Here is a 25,901-nt window from a genome sequence, read left to right on the forward strand (position 1 = left end):
AGTGAGTTCCAGGACAGCCAGGGCTACACAGAGAAACCCTGTCTCGAAAAAAAAAGAAAGAAATATAGACTGTAGCATCTGTTGTGGTCCAGAACTCCTCCTGAGGAACGAGGGGAAATGCTTGACAGCAGGGGCGGAGTTGAATAGGATCTCTGTGCTGGTGACCATTGTGGTATTTAGTCCAGGCTGGTGTAATTTTGAAGAATACAAACAGACATGGAGCTGCCTGCAAGGTGTGGAGATCATAGAGAGGCAGGGAGAGCTTGGCCCTGACTTCAGAGTAGTTAGGACTTGTGGCAGAAGGTTCATCGAATTAGCATAGACTTTCGAGGCTGTTTGTGTCAGGACCTGATGAGGGCCTGGCCGGCAAAGGACCAAGGCCTCTGTTAAGGTAGGCTAGGGCTTCCATGGGGCAATCTCTGCTCGTGGAGTTGGTCCTCAGCTTTGCAGGTCACAGGAACACAACATGTGACTATAATCAAATGATCTGTGGTAGTTCTTACAGTAAAGTAAAGATAATAATAGGAATACTTATATTACTACAACAGTAACTTTTTAGCTGCTTTATCATATATCGCTTATATTTATATTACAATATTACACCTATTATGTTATAAAAGGTACAGATATTTTATAGCTATTCGCTATGTGGCAAGCACTGGACTGACCGTTCTAATAATTGTTGAGTTGTCTTATTGCAGGCATGTTTTGTAGTGATAATATACCATTGTAATTTTACAGATGTTCAGACAGGTGTTTCCAAAATGACAGAGCCTGGTTTTGCACCAATGTTGGTATGATTTTAAAGCCCATTAAATGCAATGATAAAATGAAAATTGTTACACCCCACTTCTAAATTACGTAATGGAGACAACTTCTTTAGTGCTGGAAGTGTATTCTGCCTTCTAGGGAAGTGTGGTTTTGGTTTAGGAGATAATTGGGTCTCAAGAATTTTGATTTGGACCTACCCTTTTGGAACCGAAATGGGTTAGGATTGAGCCTGGAACATAAGGCCATAATATTGATCCCAACAAAGGAGCAGCTCTGACTTAGTCAACCCTACTTACCCTACCTTCTGACCCTGATCAACACATAGACTCCCCATCACTTAGACACTCTTGTATTAAGAACATTGCCGCAGCTGGGACCTCTATTTGTTCTCCTCGATAATATTAGACTCTGCTTTTCGTCTTGCTCTCTTTAAACTTTGTGTTACCCGAATCTCTCATTTTAGAATCATTTGGCCACATAGCCATTAGCGGCTTTAATGCTGAAATACCAAAGGGCAGAGTTAGCAAGTATTGAAATCTGTGTGTTCCAGCATTTGCCCAGTACATAGTCTACTGTGAGGACCTTCTTGTGCTATCCCGGTTGGATTGTTAATCATGTTAAATACCAAGTAGGGGGACACTGTTGTAAAATGTTGTGTTTTCTTCACCTGTAACAGGAAGGATTGTGATCTCATCAAAACCAGACCTTGTCATTAGTGTGGGAGACTCCCGAGAAATGGAAAGGCCATTGTTCCAGGTAGCATTGGATGTCTTGGCACTGTAGAAGCTTCCTAGGCCTTTACATGTCAATGAGAAGGAACAGAAAGGGTTCTTTAGATGATGAACTGGCCCACAGGCTGTTTCTGTTTCCTCCTGAGATTGCACGGAAGTTCATTACCACAGCCTATGGTAAACCTAAAACCTAAAAAGCATGGGCTTCGTAAGGGAGATGGACAGACAGACGGTTGTGTGGGTCAAGGAGTGAAGAAGCTGTGTTCTCACAGTGTTCACTGAATTCTCCATGACCAGAGGACCACTTTTCCAGAATCCATTAGAAACGGGAAGACAGCCCTGTGAGTCATCAGGATGTAGATAGTAGCTGGCCTCAAACCTGCGGCTTCCTTTGTGCCTGTCATCAGAAGTATATGAAAGGGATAGGTGCAGGCCTTCAGATGAAGTTCAGAGATGGGGCTAGTGAAAAGGGATGATGCAGAGCTTTCAGATACAAGCAGGGCTTAGAAGTAGGATATTGGTTCCAAAGGAGCACTGGCTTATCCTCACCTCCTGGCTATGGCTGGGGGAGACAGACCTGCCTGGGACTGGTGTGTTCTGGGACAGGAGAAGCCCACCTTGTTCTTGGCTGTGGTGTGTGAATGCACAAAGCTGCAGAGTCAGCATCATAGTGATAGTCCCTGTGTCGGGGCTGAGCAGAGACCCTAACCCCTGCCTCTGAGGACTCTTGGGTATTTCTTTCATTTGTAGCTTGTAGGCTTTGGTAGGCTTCAGTAAGAGCATACAACCTTCAGAGAGAGCTCTGTGGGCTCTCTCTGGCAATAGGAAGAGATGGCTGGGCAGTTTAATAACATTCCCAGCACAGGGCAGGGAACGTTTGGTAGAAACATTTGTAGCGTGTCTTCAAAATACCGTTTCATGAAGAAATCTACTATCCTACCTTCCATGTTTTCCACTAGGGCCTCTCAGTGTGCTAAGCTTCCACCTTTTAAATCAGAGAGAGAGGTCTCTGTTTCACAGTAATCAGCTATGACGGTGAGGGGCTCTGACTTCACTGGATAGAGTCTGAAAATCAGGCGCTTCCTTTCTCAGGTGTTAATGAGAAGAGATTTCTATTAATTTCCATAAATCCTATAAACACAGGATTTATAGGCTTGCATAGGCTTTTGGGGCAGTAACAAGAGGAGTGGGAACTGGTATGGGTGTGCCTGTACCTATTTCACTATTTTAAGGAGATTTATGAATACCACAGGCAATCGAAGGGTTCCCAGCTTGGTAAGAGACACAAGGGTCATACTCAAGATAGGAAGGCTGAGGTCAACACATGGTCTTCCAGTGCAGGTCTGTGGCCAAAGTGGGTCATCTTCAACCTGCTCTCAAATCTTCCAGAGTCAGCAAGGTAAATGACTAGTGATGGCATCCACCTGGGATTCTCCAGATGATAGCTTGAAAGTGAATTCAGCTAGACTTTTTTTTTTTTATTATTCTTATTTTTATTTTTTACCATGAGATAATTTGGGAATAATTTGTGAAGTTGTTATAGCTGATCTCATTTCTTTTTAGCCACCACTAGATCACCACTGCAGAGTGATTTAGAGGGTCCACCAATGTGGGACTCTCTGGATCTTAGTATGGACATTGTAGCTTACTGCCATGGTTCTCAGTTTCTGGATCGTGACCCCTTTGGGGGGGGTCGCACATCAGATATCCTGTATATCAGATATTTATATTACAATTACACAGTTGCAAAGTAGCAATAAAATAATACTATGGTTGGGGGTCACCACTACATGAGGAACTGTTTTTAAGGATCTCAGCAACAGGAAGGTTGAGAATCACTGGCTTCCTGGCTTTATGGCCTACAACTAGTTTTATAAAATCTCCTATCTTTTTTTATACTGGTGCAATGGAGCTAACAATATCTGTAGCCATAAGGCTACTGCAGGAGTTAAAATTCTATGTTGCAGGACAATGCTTGCCATAAGGAAGGCAATATAGAAACGTTTAATACATTCAGTGCCGGTATTGTTCTTTTTTAAAAAATTAAAATTTTAGGGAACTTTGTGCATGGACACTATGTATCACTCCCCTCATCAGACTTCTGTGTCCCTCCTCCAAATTTCTTGGCCTCTTCCTTAATTATCATTGTTGTGTGTGTGTGTGTGTGCATGTGTGTGTATATGTGTGTGTGTATTCATGTGTGTATAACTTACTGAGTCTGTTTAGCATTGCTTCTATATGTCTGTGTGTCAATGGCTGACTGCTTTAGGATTGGAAGCCTAAGCAGGAGATTGTCTCTAGAGATGGATTCGCCTTCTTTCAGTAGCCTTTAACCACCTGTAGCTGATTGATTTTGTTTCTGTTTTGTAGTTTGTTTGTTTGTTTGTTTGTTTGAGGCAAAGTTTCTCTGTGTAACACTGGCTAGCCACACCCTGTAGACCAGGTTGGCCTCAGACTCAGAGATCTACCTGCCTTTGCCTTCTGAGTGCTGGGATAAAGGTGTGGGCCTCCACCGGGAGTTCTTTATGTAGGCGAGATCTGTGGAGTTTTCACGCTTCACATTGGGACGTCAGCTGTTATTGGCATTGTACTGGTTTCCCAGGCCACCACATTGCTGACATTTTATAGGAGTGCTTTCCTTGTCATGCCTAGGGGACACTGTCTAGCGACAGGTCTCCAGGTCCTTTGCCTCTAATGGTCATCCTGCTTTCTCTTCTGTGATTCTCCCAAAGCCTTGGGTCTTTGTGTGTGTGTGTGTGTGTGTGTGTGCATGCTGCACATGTAGCAATAGAATTTGAACACCCCACAGCCTCCTATTGTCTGCTTTTGGCCAGTTATGGATTTCTGTAATGGTCTCCATCTGGTGCACGAAGAAACGTCTTTGATGAGGGGTGAGAGCTGCAGTTATGAGATTGAGCAGGCCTGCAGGATATATGACCTAGGCTAAGCCTGGAGGTTGGAGGTCTGCACAGGCCAGCTCAAATCAGGAAGATTCACCAGATGGGGCTGGTTCCCAGCCACCCCATCCCCTCTTATTAAGAAAACCCTTGCTTGTTTAGCATGTTTGTGGCTGTACCCATGTATGCATGTCACACAGCTCACATGTGGAATCGGAGGACAGCTTGTGGAGTTGGTTCTCTCCATCCACCTGAAGCCTGGTTGGGCTTGCGAGCCATCTGCTGAGCCACATCATCAGTCCAGTATACCTTTGTTGGCTGAGCTCTGCATTTCCTTTCAGTGTTTACTCTTCCAACATGCTGGGATGGGGGTGGGATAGGTCTCCTTCCAGCAGGGAGAAAGTAGAACACACCATTGCAGTCAGAACGAGTCTGTTATTTTGTCGACACGTTGTAAACAAATGTCTTAGTTAGTTTCTATTGCTGTGATAAACCAAAAGCAACTTGATGAGGAAAGAGTTACCTACCCTGAGTCACAGTCCGTTACTGAAGAAAGCCAAGGAGAGAACTCATGAAGGGAAGGTGGAGTCAGGAACAGGAGAAACCATGGAGGAACAAGAAACCATGGAGGAACAGAGCTTACGGGCTAGCCCCTGTGGTTTACCCAACCTGCTTTGTTATACACCCAGGACCCTTGCCCAGGGGTGTCACTGCCCACAATGAGATGGAGCCTCCCACATAAGTCACTAATCAAGAACTTATGCCACAGACTTGTGTGCAGGCCAATCTGATGGAGGCTATTCCTTAGTGGAGATTCCCAGATGTGTGTCCAGTTGACAAAACCAAGCAGAACATCAAGCAATGCAACCCAAACTGCTTTGTCCTGGAGCAGGAGGAGGCTTCGCAGATGCTCTTGAGAGACGCGGACTTCCAGAAAGAGTCTTTCTGTGCTTAGTTCTGGATCACCTATAAAGACTGACGCTTTGGTTTGTGGCAGCCATCTACTGCTCGTCACGGGTCAGCCCTAAGGATCTCAGAAAAACAGTACAGGTGCTTGGACCGCTTTCCGATGATGGAAGGGCCAAAGCTGTGTGTTTCTAAAGAAAGGCCTTATCTTAGTTCATAGTTCAGGAAGTTCGAGGCCAGAGTTGATTAGCCCCATGGCCTTGAAACTCTGCAAGAACACATGGATGGCAAACTTATTTCTAGTGTGAGTCAGGAAGCAGAGAGTGGCTGAGAGACTGGGGTCTTATTCCCTTCAAGGGCACGTCCACAGATGACAAAAGACCTCCTACTACCCCTCAAAGATCCCAGCAGCTCCTAATGATGCTTCCTGGGGAGGGGGCAAACCTTGAACATCTGGACCTTTGGGGACATTCCAAGAAACCTGATCAGGCTCCTCAGGGGTGACCCGCTAACCCAGTGACCTCTGGAGCCGGTCCAGCTCCAGTGTCTTATTTATACTACAATATTCATACTGCTTAAGCCCCCCTCTTCGTTGTGATTTCTGTTACATACACTTGACGAAAGAACAACAGCAACAACATCCTTAATACATATTTGTGTAAAAAATGATAACAAGGGAATCAGAATTAAGACAAGGACTAATTATTTATATAGCCTTAGTCACCAACAGAAGAACATATGTAGGAAATATGTAGTAAATATGACAAAAACCAGAATAATAACTATGAATGAATGAAAACATGTTCCATCAGTAATAATTCAGAAATGTGGTTAGATACACACAAACTAAATATATTCAAATCAGTAACATTCTTTTGTATGTAATTATTTTTGAGGTGGAGTCTTGAATACCAAAAATTCTAGTAAGAAGTCTTCAGGCCCTATAGGAAGAAAAGAATTAAAATTTGTCAAGAGACATAAGGCAGCACATGTTCCAGAATAGAAAACGTAGTGACCTGCCAGGCAGTGGTGGCACACGCCTTTAATCACAGCACTTGGGAGGCAGAGGCAGGCGGATTTCTGAGTTCGAGGCCAGCCTGGTCTACAGAGTGAGTTCCAGGATAGCCAGGGCTATACAGAGAAACCCTGTCTCGAAAAAACAAAAACCAAACCAAACCAAGCCAAAACAACAAAAACAAAACAAAACAAAAAAACTTAGTGACCTTTGCGTCACTGTGGGTCAGTCCAGATTGAATATACATTTCATTCAGCCTGGGTGCTCTCCCATTACTGTTGTGACTGCAAAGAAAGCAGCGGGTAGTGGCTGATTGGAGATCTGACAAAAGGACTTGAAATTTCATCTGGGAGGATAATCAGGTATGGGTGTTTGCACTTGTGGGAGCGAACACCTGTAATCCCAGCATTTGCAAGAAGAGTCAGGTCAAGAGTTCAAGGTCACTACAGAACAGCATGAGGCCAGCTGGGGCTGAATGAGAGCTGCTCTCAGAAATTCACTTTTCTCAGAAAAAGTTGTAGTAACGCTTTTGTGGATTCTGACTTTATTAACACAAACTCTGTCTTAGGAAATACGTAGGATAAATTTCATATTACTGTCTTATGTATTTTATTTTGTATTTGCTCAATATATTTAATTTTTCTTTATTTTATACTTAATTTCTTTTTTTTTGCAGTATTATTTGACAGTAGTAGAAATAGATATCATTTTTGGATTTAACAAAGTCTTCTATGTAAGGGAGTTTAAATCATTTTTTTCATAAGTAATATTTGACCTGTTATTGGTATTTTTTCTTCCCTCTTTCCACACAGCTGCTTTTAGAACCCCAATTTGAATATATATATACATTTTAACCTGTCCCCAATGTGCTCACTGCAGTACGGAACTGAGCAGGACTTCATGTCTTAGCCCGATCTCATGCTCTTCGTGGGCTTCCCAGAACTTCAGTGTTTTGCCTCCTATCAGTTTAATGCTATATGCTCCTTTGAAAAAGAAGATAGCTTTAAATCAAATTGTAGACCTGGGTTGGAGTAGAGTTCAGCAGTGGAGCACTTGCCCCGAGTGCATGGGGTCTTGGGTTGATTGTTCATAGTATCCCCCACCAGCCTCCCAGCACACAAAACCAGAAGCAACATGAGCATGTTAGATAGGGCACGGGCCTTGTTTTCAGGGAGGTTTTTGCCTTTTGTATTATGTTGATTATTGCACAGAATTTCCTGTTATTGCTTCAATTCTCCCCAACCTGCCCTACTTCCCTAAGTCAGCAGAAATTAATCTCTCTCTCTCTCTCTCTCTCTCTCTCTCTCTCTCTCTCTCTCTCTCTCTCTCTCTGTCTCTCTCTCTCTCTCTCTTTTTGGTTTTTCAAGACAGGGTTTCTCTGTGTAACCCTGGCTGTCCTGGAACTCACTCTGTAGACCAGGCTGGCCTCGAACTCAGAAATCCGCCTGCCTCTGCCTGCCAAGTGCTGGGATTAAAGGTGTGCGCCACCACTGCCCCACAGGAATTCATCTCTTGGCAGTGGTAATGTTTTATATATACATATAGCATGTTTTCTCAGATCATGCATAGTTTAATCTTTTTTCTTAACTTTTTTTTCTGAGAACTAATTGGAGACCACAGTCATTTGTGTACATTCCTGAACTTTTAGATGGCTCAAAGATTTGTGTTGTCACTCATAAAAAGGAAGTGTATCTAGTTCCTTTGACGTTGGAGTTAGCTTGGTTTTCTAGGTAGTTAATTGTATGAATTTTAAATACAATCTTTGAAATTACTTTTTTTTTTTTTTAGTACAGATATAATTTTGTGTTATTTAGAAATCAGTCCACTTGTGGTCTTCAAGGCTGGAACTTTTATCTCTTTGCCTTTTGTGTTCTCGTTGTCTGCTGTCGTCCCGAGTTGAGTCTCTTCCGGTTTAACAGCCGCTGTAAAGCTCATCCCTGCACGGCATGCCCCCTACAAGTTGCTGTCTTAGTTTTTGTTTGTTTGAATTTCTAGCCGTACATTATCTCTCCCCCTCTCAGGAGTTTGCTTCCGTCTCGAGGAGGCTATCTCTTTTTATAGAAAACGTCTCTCAAGAACATTGGGAGAGCACGTTCAAAAAATGTATTTTGTTAAAAAAAAAATGCTTGCTTTTAGAGGAAGGGTAAAGGTGTGGAGGAGGTCAGAGGGAAGCTTGTGGGGGCCGGTTCTCTCCCTCCACCCTGTGGGTCTGTGGGATAATGATTTCCCTTTTCTCACGGTCGGTCATATGGACTGAGTAAATGACACATGTAAAGAAAGACGATGACAACAAAAACTCTCTTACATGTAGCGACACTGTGCTCTCTCATATGATGACGCGCACCAGTAATATGATTTCCAAAGTTAACATGTGAAAATAGCAGGTACTATAAAACACCAAAATGGTGTCCAAAAGTACATACACCTCCTAAGGAAGTGTGCAGCTCGTAGTCCCTGCAGGCACGGTGTTACCTCCTAAGGAAGTGTGCAGCTCGTAGTTGCCAGAGTCCCTGCAGGCACGGTGTTTTGAGTTTAGTCTGGCTTGGTTCTTCTTTCCCATTTGAACTTAAGGTCTGGTCTTTTCATCAGAGGCAGCTTTTCTTAGCTACCCTCTTTTGTATTTATCATTTAAACTCTGCCTGAAAACTTCAAAACTATTTTTCTAAAATCGAGACATTAAAAAAATACAAAAGAAGACTCTTCCCTTGTTTAAATAGTAGTAAATTATTTATTATTAATTAAAATAATTTGTTATTTACTTAATATTTAAGGACCTTTTGATTAAAACAATGTTAACTTATTTTTGTTGATTTCTGGTAAAAACACATGCTTTTGTTATTAATATAACAGGTTTTTTTTGCTTTGTTTTTTAAAAATGGATGCTTGGAGGTAAAACTCACTTGGTGTTTATTGTGATAAAATTGTGAAATAATATTTGTACAATTGGTTTTCCAAAAAACAGCTATGTCATAGATACCATAGTTGGCATTGTGGATAATGTGTGTTTGGTAAGAGAAAGCTTGTAAGACAGGGGTTTCTAACTTAATGCTTCTCAAGTGTAAGCATGATTTAGTCTCATCCAGAGCTTCTCAAATCAGATTGCTGATTCCAAGTCAGTAGGTCGAGCGTGGGGGTCAAGAACTTGCATTTTTAACAAAATATTGCTGATGCTCTGGTCTCAAGACCATGGTTTTAGGATCATTGTTGTAGGTCACACAAGGGTGATAAGGCCAGGGAATTCTGGGGTGTGCAGGGAAGGAGAGCCGTACACCCCTTGCTTGGGGTGAGTGTGTGGACATCTTCCTGGGAAAGGCAGGGCTTTAAGCTGGATTTCACCATCTGTGGATGGCACAGGAGAATAAAGGAGACCTGGCAGAGTCAACACCCAGAGCGAGCTGTGTGGTATGTATGGAGCGGTGACCACAAAAGGCTTGATAGAGGAACAGTAAGACCCTAGAAAGGAGAGCATGCTTTCAACTGGACATCAGGGGAAGATAAAAGACAGGGCAGGCTGGTAGTCATTGGACTTCTGAACGGCACATGTGTTCTTGGAAGTTGAGTATTGTGGGGTCATATGGTAGTTCTATTTTTAGATTTTTTAAATTTTTTTTTTGAGGAACCTCCTGACTGGTTTCCATGCAGAGCTATCATACTTCTCTTCTGTGAGGGTCATTTGAATAAAGCAGTTTGCTATGTGTGTGGGGGGAGCCACGAAGACGGAGCTTATAGCTTTGGTTGGGGGCATTTGCCGGGGGGGCCACAGATGCTTGGCTTGTGGTTGTGGCTGTAGAACTGGAGTTCAGGACCCAGGTGACCTCAAAGTGCCAAAGTGCAGTGTTTGACCAACTGATTGTCCCACTAATTTGGTCACTGGGCCGACTGCTGGAGTCGCCGTTTGGGAAGTCAGTAGAGAACCTGACCATGTAGCCTAGAGCAGAGGGGAGTTCAAAGGATGCCACGCCTAGGAGAAGAGAAGGAAAAGGGAGACACGAAGAAAATAAAGACAAAGTGTGGAAGGAAGAGTCAGAGTAAATTGACATTAGATCTTCTTATGAAGAGAATTTGAGGCAGGAAATCGTCCCGTGATCTAAGCCGTACAGCAGAGGACAGTGGACACTGTGGGGTGGCTAACATGCTCCACTTGACCCTCGGGAGTGTTGCTGGGAAGGAGTGTGCAGGCACAGTCTTTAAGGAAGTGCAGGCAGTAGTCACCCAGCCGTTGTACAGGAAGGGGCAGTGTCTGGCTCCGGCAGTGATGAAGACATTTCTATCATGGGCTCATTTTTATTCTGAGTGGGGAGAACCTTTGGTGCTGACTGATAGGGACAGGAAGCTGTGACAGGAGAGATAAGGCCTCCCCCTGCTGTCTTGCTTATTCCAGCGAAGGACTTCTTTTTTGTATTTCCTCAAGGCCAAATCTTTAGGAGCTATCTTTGGCTCGGTTTGTTTTGTTTTGTTCTCTGATCATTGGATCCATCACAAAAACCTGTTGGTGCCATACTCCTTCGAAAACACAGCTCGGGATCCAAGGCTTCTAGTGTTATCTACCGGCTACTGGACTTTTCTGTCCAGAATGATTGGCAGTAGACCTCTGGCCAGTCCTTCTCCTCCTTCCTTTGATGCCAAGTGTATTCTCAACAGTGTCCACAGTGGTCCTAATAAGCTTACATTGGGTCATGTGATTGATATAGTTACGCAAAATCTACCAGGCATTCCTTTTCACTCAGTAAATGTACTTATGCCCACTGAGCCATTGTACAGGACCCCAGTGCTTAGTTACCAGTGATCACTAAAGCCTTGCTAGGTCATAGCCAGCCCATTCCCCCCCACAGGACAGTACACTCTGCCCCTGTTCCTCAGACCTCCAGGTTGCTTCCGCACCAGCCATTCCCAGAATGCACATGTCTACAGGGTTTCTCACCCCTGTAGAGTCTTTATGATCTGTTAGGGAAGGCCTCCCAGGGACACTTTTTGTAAATTGTAGCTCCACAGGACATGGCGCCTTCAATACTGTGTATCTGGCTTCGAGTGTTCTGTCAGTAAAATACTGGTTAGTATAAACTCTGGGAGGGAAAGAATGTTCAGCTTGTTTTGTTCATTATCTTTAGTGGCTAGAACATGTCTTAGAACTTAATTGGTGGGAGTGGTACCTAAGGAGACTGGTCTTAGGGTATCCTAAGAGATACTGCTTGTTAGGCGAGTTCTTTACACAATGGTAACAATAAAACCATACCATAAATTGAAAATTTAACTTAAATTATGATTAGACATTTGTATACTCCCAGTTTTATTATTATTTTTTTTTCTAGAAATTTTGTTTATGTGTATGTCTGTAGGGATCTGTGCACAGAAAGGCAGTTACCTGTGCGGGATCAGTTGTTGGGCACTCCTGGAGCTTGAGTTACAGGCAGACATGAGCCTGTTGGCACTGGGAATCTCATGCTGGTCCTCTGCAGAGGGGTACATGCTATTAACCACCGAGATATCTCTCTAGTCACCCATGTTTATTTTTAAACTAATGGGCAAAAAAAAAAAAAAAAAAAAAAAAAAAAAACTCAACCAGGTTCTACATAATGCTAAGACACGCAGACATAGTATAACGTTTCAATCAGGTTAAACCTTTGTTCCCTTCAATGTTTATTGCTTCTTTGTGGTAAGAACTTGCCAAATCCTTCTAGCTCTCTGAAATGTCCAGTATATTTGTCATGTCTAGACACACTCAGTGAGGCGCTTCTCACTCCTCCTGAACTGTAACTTAGCACCCATTGATGGGTACAATGAGTGCCCTCAGTGGAATTGTCTTTCCATTTAACAGTTGCCTTGTGTGGTGTGTACCGCACTCCACTGGATAGCTAAGGAAACAGAGAACCGAGCCAAACCCCAAATCACCAGTAGGACCCTTGACAAGTTTGGGACTCATTATCATAATGATGCCACTAGCAGAAAGGCTTCACAAGGGCTGGTGTCTTTGAGACCACTTAGCCCTGTTACTGACTCTCTCTACTGTATCCATCTCTCTTGTCTGTGATCTAGGAGTGGCTATGGCCATTTCTACTCCCCTTGCATGGACTTTAATTTATTTGATAGTTTGCTAATTAATTGTCTTCATTCCTTAGCGAAGGAGTCTTCCAGGTAGAACGTAGCCAATATCAGGAGTCCTACTGTGTACTGATTGGCCTTCAGTGACCTTCGCCTCTTCTTATCTCAGCTTTCTGGGCCTGTGGCTGGACTTCAGAATCCTGTGGTCCTGTCAGCAAACAGCGAACCCTTGATAGTGCTGGGATAGCCAGGGGAACTTAGGAAAGTTCACAATTTTTTCTCTTAAACCTGGAAATAGTTGTCACTGGACTGATAAAGAGTAAATACTGTGTGGCATAGGTAAACAGTTTTTGAATTTGTATTTGTTGTAGTTTGTAGATAGTGTAGGTATGTTTACTTCTTTTTAAAAGAAGCTAAAGAGAAATTTACAGAGTCGGCACTTGTATCGATGTGAACAAATGTTATGATTTATATTATCAGTATGCATTAATTAGATATATGATTAATTTGTGTTTTTTTGAGAAAAAATAAAGTTAATCTTTGTTTTTAATATACCTAATCCAATTTTAAAAACTATAACTTAAATTATATATATAAACATAAATTATATTATAAATTTAAATTATAGGGGTACACTCAGACTTATCCTACCAGCTTATGTGAATCCATGAATTTGATTTTAAAGAATTTGAGTGACTGTAGTCATTTCCTCTACTTAGTAGTGTATGCCCAGGCTTTTATAGCTATGTAATAAATGTATCGTTCACATGTTGACACAGTGTCATACATTGGCTCACTTACGCATTGGCCAAGGCATCTGTAAGTGTAGCCATGGCAGCTTATGATAACATAGGCAGGTTCAGCCTGGGATTAGATGGCAGTTAGAATCACATGTTTTTATTGGAGTGGGTACAAGATGTGCTAAGCAGATGGACTGCTTCATCCAGAGTTCTCATTTGTGCAGAGGAAGATGCCAAGGTTACAGATGTGTCAACTGCTAAAGCCAATGACATGAAGTGTTAGTATGTGGAGAACTCAGTCCTTTTTATTCAAGGCCGGAGTTAGGCTACCCCTAGTGATTACTTCCTCCAGGTAGCCTTACATACACACACGCACACGCACATGCACATGCGCACGCATGTCAGAGAACCACTTTCTCCTTTCCTTCTGCTTTGTGTGTCTCAGGATTTGAACTTAGATCGTCAGTGTTGAAGGCAAGCTAACTTGCTGACCCACTTTTCTTTTTAGAACTATGAGCTGACTTATAGTCCCATGTTATGTCTTTGTATTGGTATGCTTAGGGAGTCTTCATTAATATATATATATATATATATATATATGATGCATATAATAATATATTTATAATATATAAAATAAAATATAATATAAGATTATTTACATGTAATATATATAGTATACTGTTTATTTTATATAAATTATATAATATGATATACATTTATCTATAATTATATAATATATAATAATATATTATATGGAGATGGAATTATATATAGTTATCCATTATATATCCAATATATGTCCATTATATAATATGTGATAATATACAGTATGTAGTATATAATATATAACATATAATATATATATGATGAATACATTAATCTACAAAGTAAGTTTATCTCTACAAACAGTTCTTTTAAAATACATGAAATGCTCCCCAAGAGCCTTTTGAGAAAGTAGAATAAGTAAATTTAAAACTGATCATTTAATTCATTCTTTGAATACCTGAGTATTTTTATTTATAGTCTGGTTTAGTAATTCACAGTAATAAATATTGGTGTATATGTGTGTATTTGTATAATATACATGTTAGGAATTTTACATTCTATGCGTGCCTTCTGCTACTTTTTCAGTCTGCATTGTCTTTAAATGAATGTCTCTAGAGTTCACTGAATTCTGTTTCCTCTAAGATTTCTAAAAAGAATTCACTCAATGACAGTTCACTCACACAGTCTTTCTAGAATGTTCTGAAGTTGTTTCAAACTGTGTTCTGTTCTTTTTGCTTATTCTCTGAATTCAGGGTTACAATTTAGCACAAAGCGCACTCGCGTTAAGCCTTCCCACACACTTTATACCACTAGTCAGGAGAAGCTGGATCAATGTCCCTGCCGGATTCCTAGCAAACCAGGCTATGTGTGAGGTGAGCATCTTCATGTGTCAGCTTCTGAACTGTTATGTGGGCACTGTTGGAGGTGGGATGCATGCATTTCAAGGACAGATGGCTTTCCAGCCGCTGAAAATGGCAGTGTCCTACCACAGGCGCGCCGGAGGGATAGTGTACATCCGAGTTCCGTGATGACATCCCCACCACATGGTGACAGAAATGGCTCCAGAGAGAGAGGGATGTGATTCCTTGATGATAACCTGGTTGCTACCTGTCAGGAGATCTAGTCTCCACAGAAATACATTTACCAGGGTTCTATGGTACAGCAACAGACACTGCACTTTGTTGACTGAGACGAGGTATTCTTACTCATGTGTGTTAGTGGACGTGCACTGGCAGGGTGCACGCGCTGAATCGTGTTTGGGGCCTTAGCCATTTTACTAGTTTTCAGTGAGAACTGGAACTGGCCAGTCCTGGTCAGTTTTTATTGTGAACCTGTAAAGAAAGAACCTCAATTGAAGAATACCCCAGATAAGATTGGCCTGTATTCATGTCTATAAGAGACTGTCTTGGCTGATGATTGATGTGGAAGAGCCCAGGTCCACTGTAGGTGGGACTATCCCTAGGTAGGTAGGCCTGGGCTGTACAACAAAAAGGTAGCTGCGCAGGAACCCGTTTGTGAGTCAGGAGCAAGCCTTCTCCCATGGTTTCTGTTTGAGTCTCTTCCTCGGCTTTCCTCGGTGATAGACTGTGACCTGGAAGTGTAAGCCAAATAAATCCTTGTCTTCCCAGAGTTATTTTTGGTCATGGTATTAACCACAGAAGTAGAAAGCAAAGCAGAGCAGCATACAACTATTGCATGTAGACTGTCGTCCTCCATTCTGGAGGCTCTTCCCGGTTGCACTGTCTAGCCCGGCTCTCCATATCTGAGTGATGGGAACAGGTGTGCAGAGGTAGGTTGGGTTTGTGTGGTTGTTCCACCGCAGAGCTGGGGACAGAACTCTTACTTCTCACTCTTGGCCCAGTGTTGTTGCCATGGCTTTTTGGAGTAGAACTTGCCTTAGACGCTCCGGGAGAGCTGCTTTCCCGTCTTGCGTGGTGAATGTTTCTGTGTTTGACTGCTTCCTTCATCTAGCCAGCAATCTTACTGATGGTTCCCAGGGTTCATCAGCACAGTTAAGGTAGAAGTAAATCTGACCTACCTTAGGGTAGAAACCTGGAGTAGGATATTCAAATGCACCTTCCATTCCTCTTCCTGTTCCCAGAGCTCCAGAGGTAGATTGATTCATCTCGCCAACCCTTACCAAATACTGGTTCTGATGAAGGTCTGCAGGATGAGGTTATGGGGTAGGTAATCAGTAGGGAGTAAGGGCCTGCTCTAAGCACATGTTCTCAAAAGTATTCTGACTGCCGGGAAATATGCTATCGTCATCCACTGGAGGCAGATATCTAAAAGCTGTTCTGTTCTTACTAACAAGTCTTTCTTTGAGTTATAACCACATACATGGTGCAACTAACATTCTGGAAAATGGCCCTGGCTCTGCTGGAATTCGACACATGAGTGTTCCCAAATACGTGCCAATGGCTTGCATTATTTATTTCTGTGTGCATGTTTGTGTGTGCGCGTGCACCATGATATAAGTGAAGGTCAGAAGACAACTTTCAGAGGTTGCTTCTCTCCTTCAACTTTATAAACGTCAGTGACTGACCTCGTGTTGTTAGGCTTAGCAGTAGGTACCTTTACCCTTGGAACCATCTTACCTGCTCCAAGGTCTCAGCTTTGGAGCTGGTTCACTTTAAAACACTGTGGTCTATAGAGTTCCACGTGTAGTTTTAAATGTTAACCATCTGTCCATGGTTGCACATGTTGAGCACTGTGCAATCTATCATTTCAGTTTTCCCGAAAACTGCGAGACTACAGACATCTCTCAGACTTCTGGGTTTGGGCAACTGGAGAAGAGCCTGGCCTAGGCTTCTACAGCTAATGAGCTAAGCCAGGGCTTCCTTCCAAAGGTCAAAGGCCTTTGTACTTTCATTCTCAGGTAGTCGTCTTATGTACCATCCATTTATTCTTTTAAAAACTTTATTTAGACAACATGAAACTTACCTATGTGGGTAATGCAGTTTACTGGATCTTTACAGAGATGTCCTACTGCCATCAAATCAAATTTGTAATGTTTTTCATTGCACCCCCAAACTCCAGGCCCAGTACCAGTGGTCACCGTTTCCTTTGTTCCCCCCACCCCCACCTCAGCTCTAGGCAGCTAAGAGTCTAGGTCTGTTTCTCTAGATGTGCACCTGATCCAGGCATTCCTTGGGAATAGACTTCACACTGTACTCTCAGATGTTCTGTACTCAAGCACCAAGGGCCACTCACTCAGTAATTTGTGGACTGCATGTTAGTGTCATTCCTATATTGACTTCTGAACTTTACTGTGGTTACATTTGGAGGCAGGTGTGATCAGTGTCAGTACAGGGAGAGATACCAGAGAACTTGCTCTTTCTCTACCATGAGAGCACACAGGGCAGTCGGTGACTATCTTCCACAGAGGAAGAGAGTCCTCACCAAGCCCGGACTCTCCCAAGCTTGATCTGCACTTGTAGTTTTCAGGAATGTAAGGCAATCAAGTCCAGTATTCGCTTTTCACCATCTTGTCAGCACCATTAATCTACCTTTTATCTGTGTAGATTTCCCTGTTCTAAACATGTGAAATGAGTAATGTCATATAATATGTGATATAGGACTGGCTTCTTTCATTGATCTTGTTTATAAGGTTCATATGCGTGGGTGTAATATTAGTGTTTCTCAGAACTTCCTTTTATGGCTGAGTAATATTTCACTATATGGAGATGTTAAGATTTGTTTATCACTCCATCAGCTGCTGGACACTGAGCTGTTACTGCTTTTAGACTATTATTAATAATGTTTTAAGGAACACCTGTGTATAGCTTTTTATGCAGACAATTTTTGGGGAGGGTTGTGTATATAAAAATGCAATTGTTACACCTTGTGTTTTGGGTCATGATTTAGTCTCTTGAATGTTTCTTATTCATCCTCCTTCTCTTCCTCTCCTCCTCCTCCTTCTTCTTCTCCTCCTCCTTCTCCTCCTCCCTTCTTCTCCTTCTTCTCCTTCTTCTCCTTCTTTTTCCTTCTCCTTCTCCTTCTCCTTCTCCTTCTCCTTCTCCTTCTCCTTCTCCTTCTCCTTCTCCTTCTCCTTCTTCTTCTTCTTCTTCTTCTTCTTCTTCTTCTTTCTTCTTGCTAAACACACACTTTATCACTGACCTAGACCCCATTCTTTACTCTTCAAGGTTTTATAATCCTTCTTTATAAGTTGCCAGAGCACTCCAGATACATCAAGGGGGCAGATTAGCCTGTTTCAGAAGGAGGAAACCTGAATTTCCTTCCCAGATTGTTCTGCTGGAGGGTGGCTGGACCAGGATCAGTGTGTGATCTTGTTTTCTCCCAGGCTGTGCCTTGGGAGCCTCTCAGGTAGGGACAGTTCTTAGGGACCTGTTCAGTTCCTGAAGTTAAAGGCACTCACTGTATTGTTTGCTGCTGGCTGAATCTATTTGGAATGACAATGCAAAACTAGGTCAAGTGTGTCTTTAAGGAATGCCTTAGGGGGAGCTTGCCTTGCCTAGCACATAGGTTGTAGGACAGTGGCGGGATGAAGCTCCACTCCATGGTGTTCTTGGGCACTGTCAGAGAGGGAAGCTAGTACATGGTGAAAAGCAATGAGCAGTCTCGACTACATGGAGGTAGACCAGAAAGCCTGATGATCCTGGCACTTAGAGAGGTCTGCACAAGGTTTTCAGACAAAAATGGAAACAAAGAAGCTGAAAATGGAAAGAAATTATGATGTTACCACAAGTGCCCTTCACAATACTGAAATCAATTGAGTCATTATTCAAATAAATAACCATAAGGGTTCTCCTTGGAGAGTTGGAAGACAGAGGACAGAGAAAGCTGTTCAGTCAAGATGCAAGTGTTATCTGCCCAGCAACTCAGTGACACAGGGCACACAAAGGCTCTCAAGTAGATGCTGTGTACACCATCTCAGTTAAATAAGGCGCAGTGCATAGTTACCCGTCACATGTTGAAGTTTTATGTGTTTAAAAAATTCTTTCATTTTCCCATTTCCTCAAAAAAATATATTTTTTAAACTTGTGAAGCTGAATTTTATTTCTAAGAATTTTATGACATGTTTTTCAGAAGAAACTGAGTTGTGGAAACTCAAATATTTTAGTTCTTTATTACACTTAACAGCCTAGAGATTTAGGGCCACTTAAAAACTCAAGGACTTAGCCACTCTGTGTCTACATAAGGATAATTTAAAAAAAAAAATCCAACAGTCATTTATTAGTTATATATCCTGTCTGTGAGCCATCGTTAGTCAGCCACAGAGGGATAAAAGATCAGCCAAGTGTCGTTCTTAGTGTCTAGGAATTAATAAATTAATGGCTAAGGTAGATTTTAACAAGAACTTCATGAAGTGTTATTTTGAAAGGGGACTATAGCATAAGCCACAAAAGACAGGTTTAGAGAGCATAGTTCCATGGTCACCTTGTTTTTCAAAGGCATTATAAACCTTGTCTCTTCCAGTTACTATTAAAGATGCTGTGAGGAGGCTGCGTCATCTTGTATCCAGGATGCAGCTCTTACTGTGACAGATACATTTAACAAGTAGACTTGTAGACACAGGGATGCATAGCAACTACCATTCATGGTGAATAATGACCACTTAAATGGTGAATAATGATCACTTAAATGTTTCCTTGGTGACCAGAAAGTACAGCGAGTGAAACTTTGTGGGACTCTGTTTGTATTCAACTTCTTGTTTCCTAATTTTATGGCTGCCTGTTCCTCTTATAATCCTGGATCTAATCTTTAGTCCAGTGACTTTTTTTTCAAGATTTATTTATTATTATACGTAAGTACACTGTAGCTGCCTTCAGACGCACCAGAAGAGGGCGTCAGATCTCATTACGGATGGTTGTGAGCCACTATATGGTTGCTGGGATTTGAACTCAGGACCTTTGGAAGAGCAGTCAGTGCTCTTACCTGGTGAGCCATCTTGCCAGCCCGACTTTTTTTTTTTTTTTTTTAAATCTAGAAGCATCCTTTGGTCTTTTGTTTTCCCTAAGATTAATTTTTCACATTCAAGGAACCCTGGGCAGCTGCCTTGTAGAATGTCCTACATTCTAGACACAGGATCTTTTCTTCATGACTAGGGTGAAGTTGAATATTTTTAGCAAGCTCGATTCATAGCTTGTGGTATGTAGCTAGTGTCAAATTAGGGGCTGTCAAGTAGTTCTCCTGCATCAGCCTGCAGTGTACTGTCCTGTGTGCAGACCTGTAGTTCTCCTGCATCGTGCTGCAATGTACTGTCCTATGTGCAGACCTGAGAAATAGCATGCACTTCCTCTCCTTTTCCATTTCTTCTATTTCTTTCTCTTTCTCCTCCTCCTCTTCTTTTCTCTTCCATTTTCCTTTTTTCTCCCTTCCTTTCTCTCCCCATTTTTCATTCTTTTATTTCCTTCCCCCCATATTCTCATGTAGCCCAGGCTGGCTTTTAATTCATGGTGTAGTGAAGGCTGGTCCTGAATTCCTGATTCTTCTGCCTCTACATGTACTGTGATTACAGGAGCCACCAAGATAGCCAAGGCAATGTTTCTGTTCACTTCCCACTCACCCCGAGGCATGCATCTGGTAGAATTGCCATAGCCAGTAGACAAAGAACAGCTGCTTGATTCAGAATGATGGCTATTTATTAAAAAAACAAGCAAACAAAAAACCAAACAGCAACAAAAATAAAACTCTTAAATCTTTCCAGCTAAATGGCATCAGCACCAGTGACTTGTGTACTTACTCTCTAAACGGGAAGCATGGTTGTTTTGGCCTCACAGAGTCAGTCTTTTCTCCTCTTCCTCTCTTTCTCCTTCCTTCCCCCCTCCCTCCCTCCCTTCCTCCCTCCTTTCCTCCTTCCCTTTCTTCCTTCTTCCTTTCCTCTCTCCCTTCCTTCAGCTGCTTGGACTCTAACCTCAAACCTTGCTTATGCCTAGGTTCACCTAACACTGAGCTATATCTTCAGCTTTTCTTATTGTTTAAAGGAAATATTCACTCATTTTGTGTGTATGTGTGGCATGTGGAGGTTGGAAGACAACTTTCCGGAGTATTTACTTTGCCTCCACCCTGTGGGGTCTGGGAACAGTTTAGGTTGCCAAGTCTGAGGGCAAGCACCTTTGGCAGCTCAGCCATCTTGCCTAGCCTGTTTTTAATCCTTTTAAATTTGTGTTTGAATTTTTTCAAATGAATTTTTAACAGAGAAAGTTATAGGCTCTTTTTCTTCCACAAAATATTTTTTTAAAGAGCTTTCTTGTGTCATCCAGAGCCCCAGGCGCTGGTGACATGGTGATAAAGTGTAGGAAACCCTGCCTTCTCTAAGCTTCCAGGCTCTGGGTAGAAAGATTAGACAGTGGAGGCACACATGAGGGAACTATAGGGGAAATGGTTACCATAGATGTTGGGGGGTAAGTGGAATGGGTTGGCTTGATGTTCTCTCAGCGGAGGTGATATGCAAAATGATGCTCATGATCCTGAACGAGTCAAAACTGGGACCAGCCTCAAGAACATTTATTGAGATGAAAAGACTCTTATATCTCAGGGAGAAGATGGAAAACAATATTCAAAGACTATGTGTGCCCAGCCTGGTGACAGAATCCAGGTAGCTGGAGTGTGTGCTCTTATTTTATTATAGGACATCAACAGCAAAAGACCCTGGATATGACAAGCATGACGCAGAACCTCCATTTGGCTTAAAGGTGGTTAGACACCATGTGGGATCTGGTCTGCATTGTATCTTTAAGATGATAATGCAGGTGTCTTACTGAAAATGTAAAACAGCAGTGGCTTCCACCCCTCCATTTAGGCATCTCTTTGTAGAGATGTACAAGTAGTTTCAAATGTCCCGGGGCCTTAAGGTAGTATTGAAATTCTAGTTAAGAAGTCTGAACCAGCTGCCTGGTGTATGGGAAAGGTTTGGAACTTTCTCCAGCCCTAGAATCTGCACAGCCCATTGCTGAGAAAAGTCCTGGGAGTATCTGGTGGGGAGGCTGGAGAAATGGACTGATAAGACAGATATGAGCATGTCGTAGAAATGTAACATGCTCCAGGAGCCCAAGGTTTCAATAAATAGGGCAGTCTGTTCCCATTTTTTTTTATTTGAAAGTGAAGAACGAATAGTTATTTAAAAGAAAATGGTCTCATCAAGAGCAGAATCTGACCAGTGTACTTCAAATGACCCAATGAATTATTCAGCAGTGCCCCAAACCAGCACATGAGCCAAGCAAAGGTCACTTTATATCCTTTTGTGACGTTCTGCCTAGGGACTCCTCATGAATTTTGGTGCTGGATTAATAAATTTGAAGTGCTTTGTATATCTTGGAGAAGGAAATATATACCTCAGGCAACTGACAGAGATTTATTTCATCTCTAACAATGATAGATGGGCAGATGGATTGGTATGTAGAGTAGATACCCAGTGCTGGCTGTGGTGCATAGGGAAGTGTGAACACTACTTATGGGTAGTAAGTATGGTGTACCCTACTTTATACATCACTGTGACTAAGTACCTGTCAGAAGCAACTTAGGGACAGATGAATTACGTTGGCTCACAGTTTATCAGGGTACAGGTCATCATGGTAGGAAAGGCACCATCGAAACCTTGACATATCTGGTTACATCATGTCTGCAATCAAGAGCAGAGAGGTGGAGAGGAATGGAGGAAGAGAAAGGGACACAGGAGAAGGAAGGAAGGAAGGAAGGAAGAGGTGGAGGTGAGAGGGAGGGAGAGAGGGAGAGGGAGAAACAGAGAAGGAGAGAGAAGGAGGGAGAAAGAAGGAGGAAAAGGGAAGGAAAGAGAAGAAAAAGGAGAAGGAGAAGGAGAAGAAGGAGAAAGAGAAGAGAGGCCTTTCTTCTTTTTGATTCAGCCCAGGACCCCAGCCATTGGCTCTGTGCCATCCACACTGAGCGTGGGTCTTCCTTGCCAAGTTAAACCTTTCTGCAAACAACCTCATAGAAACATCCAGATGTGTGTTTCCTGGTGATTCTAAATCCTTTCACGTTGACAATCTATGTTAACTATCACATTTAGCTAATATCATGTAACATTTAGCTAAAGTGCTATGCCAGGCAGGAATCCTCTCCTTGCCATACAAGGTAACTTCAGTTATTAGTTCACTTTATGGAGGTCGGGGATTATGTTTAACAGATTAAGTCACTTCTCAAGCTCTTACAGTCAGAATAGGCAGAGCTGAGATGGGATATCAGATGTACCTATCAGCATGTTCTCTTTCGAGCTGTTGCAGTACCATTGAGGAAAGATTTTTTTTTTTCCCTTTAAGAATTACCAAACTAAGGACAGATGTAATGCAAAGTAGCAAGCCAGATATGTGAGACTCTAGCAAGAAGTGTACTGTGGCAGGATGGGTCACGAGGAGCTTCTTAGAAGACAGCATCTTTTAGCAGGGCCTTAGAAGGACACGGAGGTCTTCAAGTGAGCTGGGTGTAGAGATAGGGTATCTGTCACACCAACTCCTGCAGGTAGTGACAGGTGGATTCCAGGAGCTCGCTCACATGCTAGTGTAGCCAAAATGGTGAGCTCCAGGTTCAGCAAGAGACCCTGTCTCAAAAATGAGATGGAGAACAATAAAGGAAGAGACCTGGCATCGGCTTCTGCTTCCTTGTGTGTCAAACATACAGCGCTGAGAGCATTGTGTGCACATACACTTACACATCAACACACCATACAAAACATACGTGTGTCTGACGTTACCACCTATTTATGTGAGTCTAGATAAAATGTTAAAGGGAAATGTACATTGATGCTTGACTCATGAACATAGGCTATATAAACTCTCTAAGAATTATCTCAGCCTGTGTTTTCAGAGACTATTCAAGGCTGTGGCCTAGAATTGCTCTCCAGGATGCCTTTCCAGGGGTACTCATGCCCTCCAATCTTCTGAGTTTCTTCCTCCTTTATGGCCTTCAGTTTTTGGTTTTCCATTTTTTTGTTTTATCTGATTTCTGTAACAAAAATATTTTCTAATTATTTAAAACTCACTATGTCCTTAGAGGTCTTGTGACAAGGAGCAACATGGCCTTCTCCGTGATTGCTGGAGGTGTGTTACATGGATTCATCTAATCACAAGAGCTGTGCTCATCTTACAAAGCATTTACATTTACTTATGTGTATTGGTGTTCTGCCTGGGTCTAGAGCTGTAGTCCCAGAGAGCTGTGAGCTGTCCTGGGGTTGCTGGGAATTGAAGTCAGGCCCTCTGGAAGAGCAGCCAGTGCCATTAGCTGCAGGGTCTTCACTCCAGCCCTGAGCCATGCTCATTTTCTCCTTCATGGGTACTTAAGAGGAGAATGATTTGTGTTTGGCCCAGCCTCTTGTTTCTAAGTGCTCTCCTGCAGATTGAGTCTGTTCTCCTCACTTGTGAAATAAAGGTCAGGTCGTGATAGTTTCATAGTGCCCAACTGACATATTAGAGGTTCAATGAATAGCATTTTGTAATTTGTAAAAAACAAAACAAAACAAAACAAAACAAAAAAACAAAACAAATGACCCGGGCAGTGGTGGCGCATCCCAGCACTTGGGAGGCAGAGGCAGGCAGATTTCTGAGTTCGAGGCCAGCCTAGTTTACAGAGTGAGTTCCAGGACAGCCAGGGCTACACAGAGAAACCTTGTCTCAAACAAACAAACAAACAAACAAACAGCCAGGGCTACACAGAGAAACCTTGTCTCAAACAAACAAACAGAACAAAACAAAACCAAAAAAACAAAAACAAAAACAACCCCCCCAACCCAAAAAGATTTATTTTGACTTCTGCATACCTGCCTGTAGAGGTGTGTGCCGTGTGTGGGGTCGGTTCCCTTGCGGCTGGAGTTGTAGGTAGTTGTGACAATGCTCACCACGGGTGCTGGGACCGGTACTTGGCTCCTCTCCGAGAGCAGTCAGTCAGATTATGCTCTTGACCACGGAACCAATCCTCCAGCCTCCTTTTTTGTGATTTTTTTTTAAAGAAAAAATAATTATTTTCTGTCCTCAAGTTCTTCTGTTGGCTGTACATGCTGGCCCCTCAGAAAAAGGCTTAAATTATGGCAAAAAAAAAAAAAGAAAGGGAGAATGTCTTTGAAAATTCATTTCAGTTTGTGCATATTAATTTAAAATCTCTAATTAGCTCTGTATTTATTCCCTGGGATTTTCTTAACCCGGTTTTTCACACTGATGCTGTGAACCTGAGTCCGTGTTGGCGTGGTCGGCAATGATCTCAGACAGCCGCTCTCAGTGGAGAGTGTGTGTCCAACGGTGGAGAATGAAGAAGGAACCAAGGCTCACGATCATTCCTCAGCCTTAGTAGGAGACAGGATTTCTGCTCAAAGAGATGCAAAGTGCTAGACTTGGTCTGCCAGATCTTGACCTTGGGAGGAAAGAATAGATTTAGGTTGAACGGTTGGGTTGCTATAGGAGTTCTGTAGCAGATTTGATATACACTGTTATAAGATGAGACACCCAAGGTCAAAGCTCCTGCTATTTCTTGTAGTTATCAAGAAGGGGACAAGGGAAGACTCTGAAAAAGAAAAAGACAAACAAAACAAAAAACAGTTCCCATGGAGTTAATAGTTACCCAAAACTGAAAAGTGCTCACCTTGTCCTTCCAAGGCCCAGAAAACCAGGGATGCTCATTAACAAGTTGCTGGTGGGGATGCGCTTCTGTGGTAATTGCTAAGTTGGCCTTTCCAGGGGCAGCTTACGCCTTGCTTGGCTTTAATGAGCAGTTTTATATGCAGGTATATTCTAGGGTCCTAGTAGTATTGATTCTAGTGCTGATTTAAAATCACCCAACGTGATTCTGCTCATTGAAATGAATATTCACAACAGGAATTCAAATGCAACTCTACATTACCAGCGCTCTGAGAATCTGTTTGTACCATGCTGTGTACTCTAGTCCTCCCACTTCACCTGAAGATAAGACCTGCCTTCGAGGATGAGCCCCTGAGCTTTCAGTCGTCTCCATTGAAAATTAAATCTATTGCTTGTCCATGAGAGTATTCACTCATGGTAGCAGACATTTCTACAGAAACACATGCAATAAATATATAAGCTTGAGAACTGTCCGGAATCAAGGTTATATCGTTTATTTACCGTTTCCCAATAACATCCTCTGTCTTAGAAGTTGGTAGCAAAATGAAAACACTTGAAGTAACTAGCGCAAGTGACCAGCGCCTCTTTCTGTCTCATGATGGTTAATTTCTTCTTGTCCCCAGTGAATGAAAAAAGAAGAAATGGAAAGGAGAGAGGAGAGGAAAGGAGGGGAGGGGAGAGGAGAGGAGGAGAGGGGAGGGGAGAGGAGGAGA

General features: G+C 42.4%; 1 protein-coding gene and 1 long non-coding RNA gene across 7 annotated transcripts in view; one reads left to right on the forward strand and one right to left on the reverse strand.

Moving 5' to 3' along the window:
* Tnik (TRAF2 and NCK interacting kinase) overlaps positions 1-25,901 on the forward strand; it is a 416,591-nt gene that overhangs the window by 26,133 nt on the left and 364,557 nt on the right. The gene's annotated exons all lie outside the window — the stretch shown is intronic.
* Positions 1-25,901, reverse strand: part of LOC116095025 — a 38,442-nt gene that overhangs the window by 8,226 nt on the left and 4,315 nt on the right. For 2 of the 3 annotated variants that reach the window (XR_004120403.1, XR_004120405.1), the window contains exons 2-3: positions 24,378-24,964; positions 15,684-15,808 (exon numbers count right to left, since the gene is read on the reverse strand). This is a non-coding gene — a long non-coding RNA (uncharacterized LOC116095025). Of the gene's footprint in view, positions 1-15,683; positions 15,809-23,300; positions 23,567-24,377; positions 24,965-25,901 lie in introns of those variants that run through there. The other variant, XR_004120404.1, reaches the window with a different exon arrangement.

Source organism: Mastomys coucha, unplaced genomic scaffold (genome assembly GCF_008632895.1).
Source record: "Mastomys coucha isolate ucsf_1 unplaced genomic scaffold, UCSF_Mcou_1 pScaffold17, whole genome shotgun sequence".
In the NCBI taxonomy this organism is placed as follows: domain Eukaryota; kingdom Metazoa; phylum Chordata; class Mammalia; order Rodentia; family Muridae; genus Mastomys; species Mastomys coucha.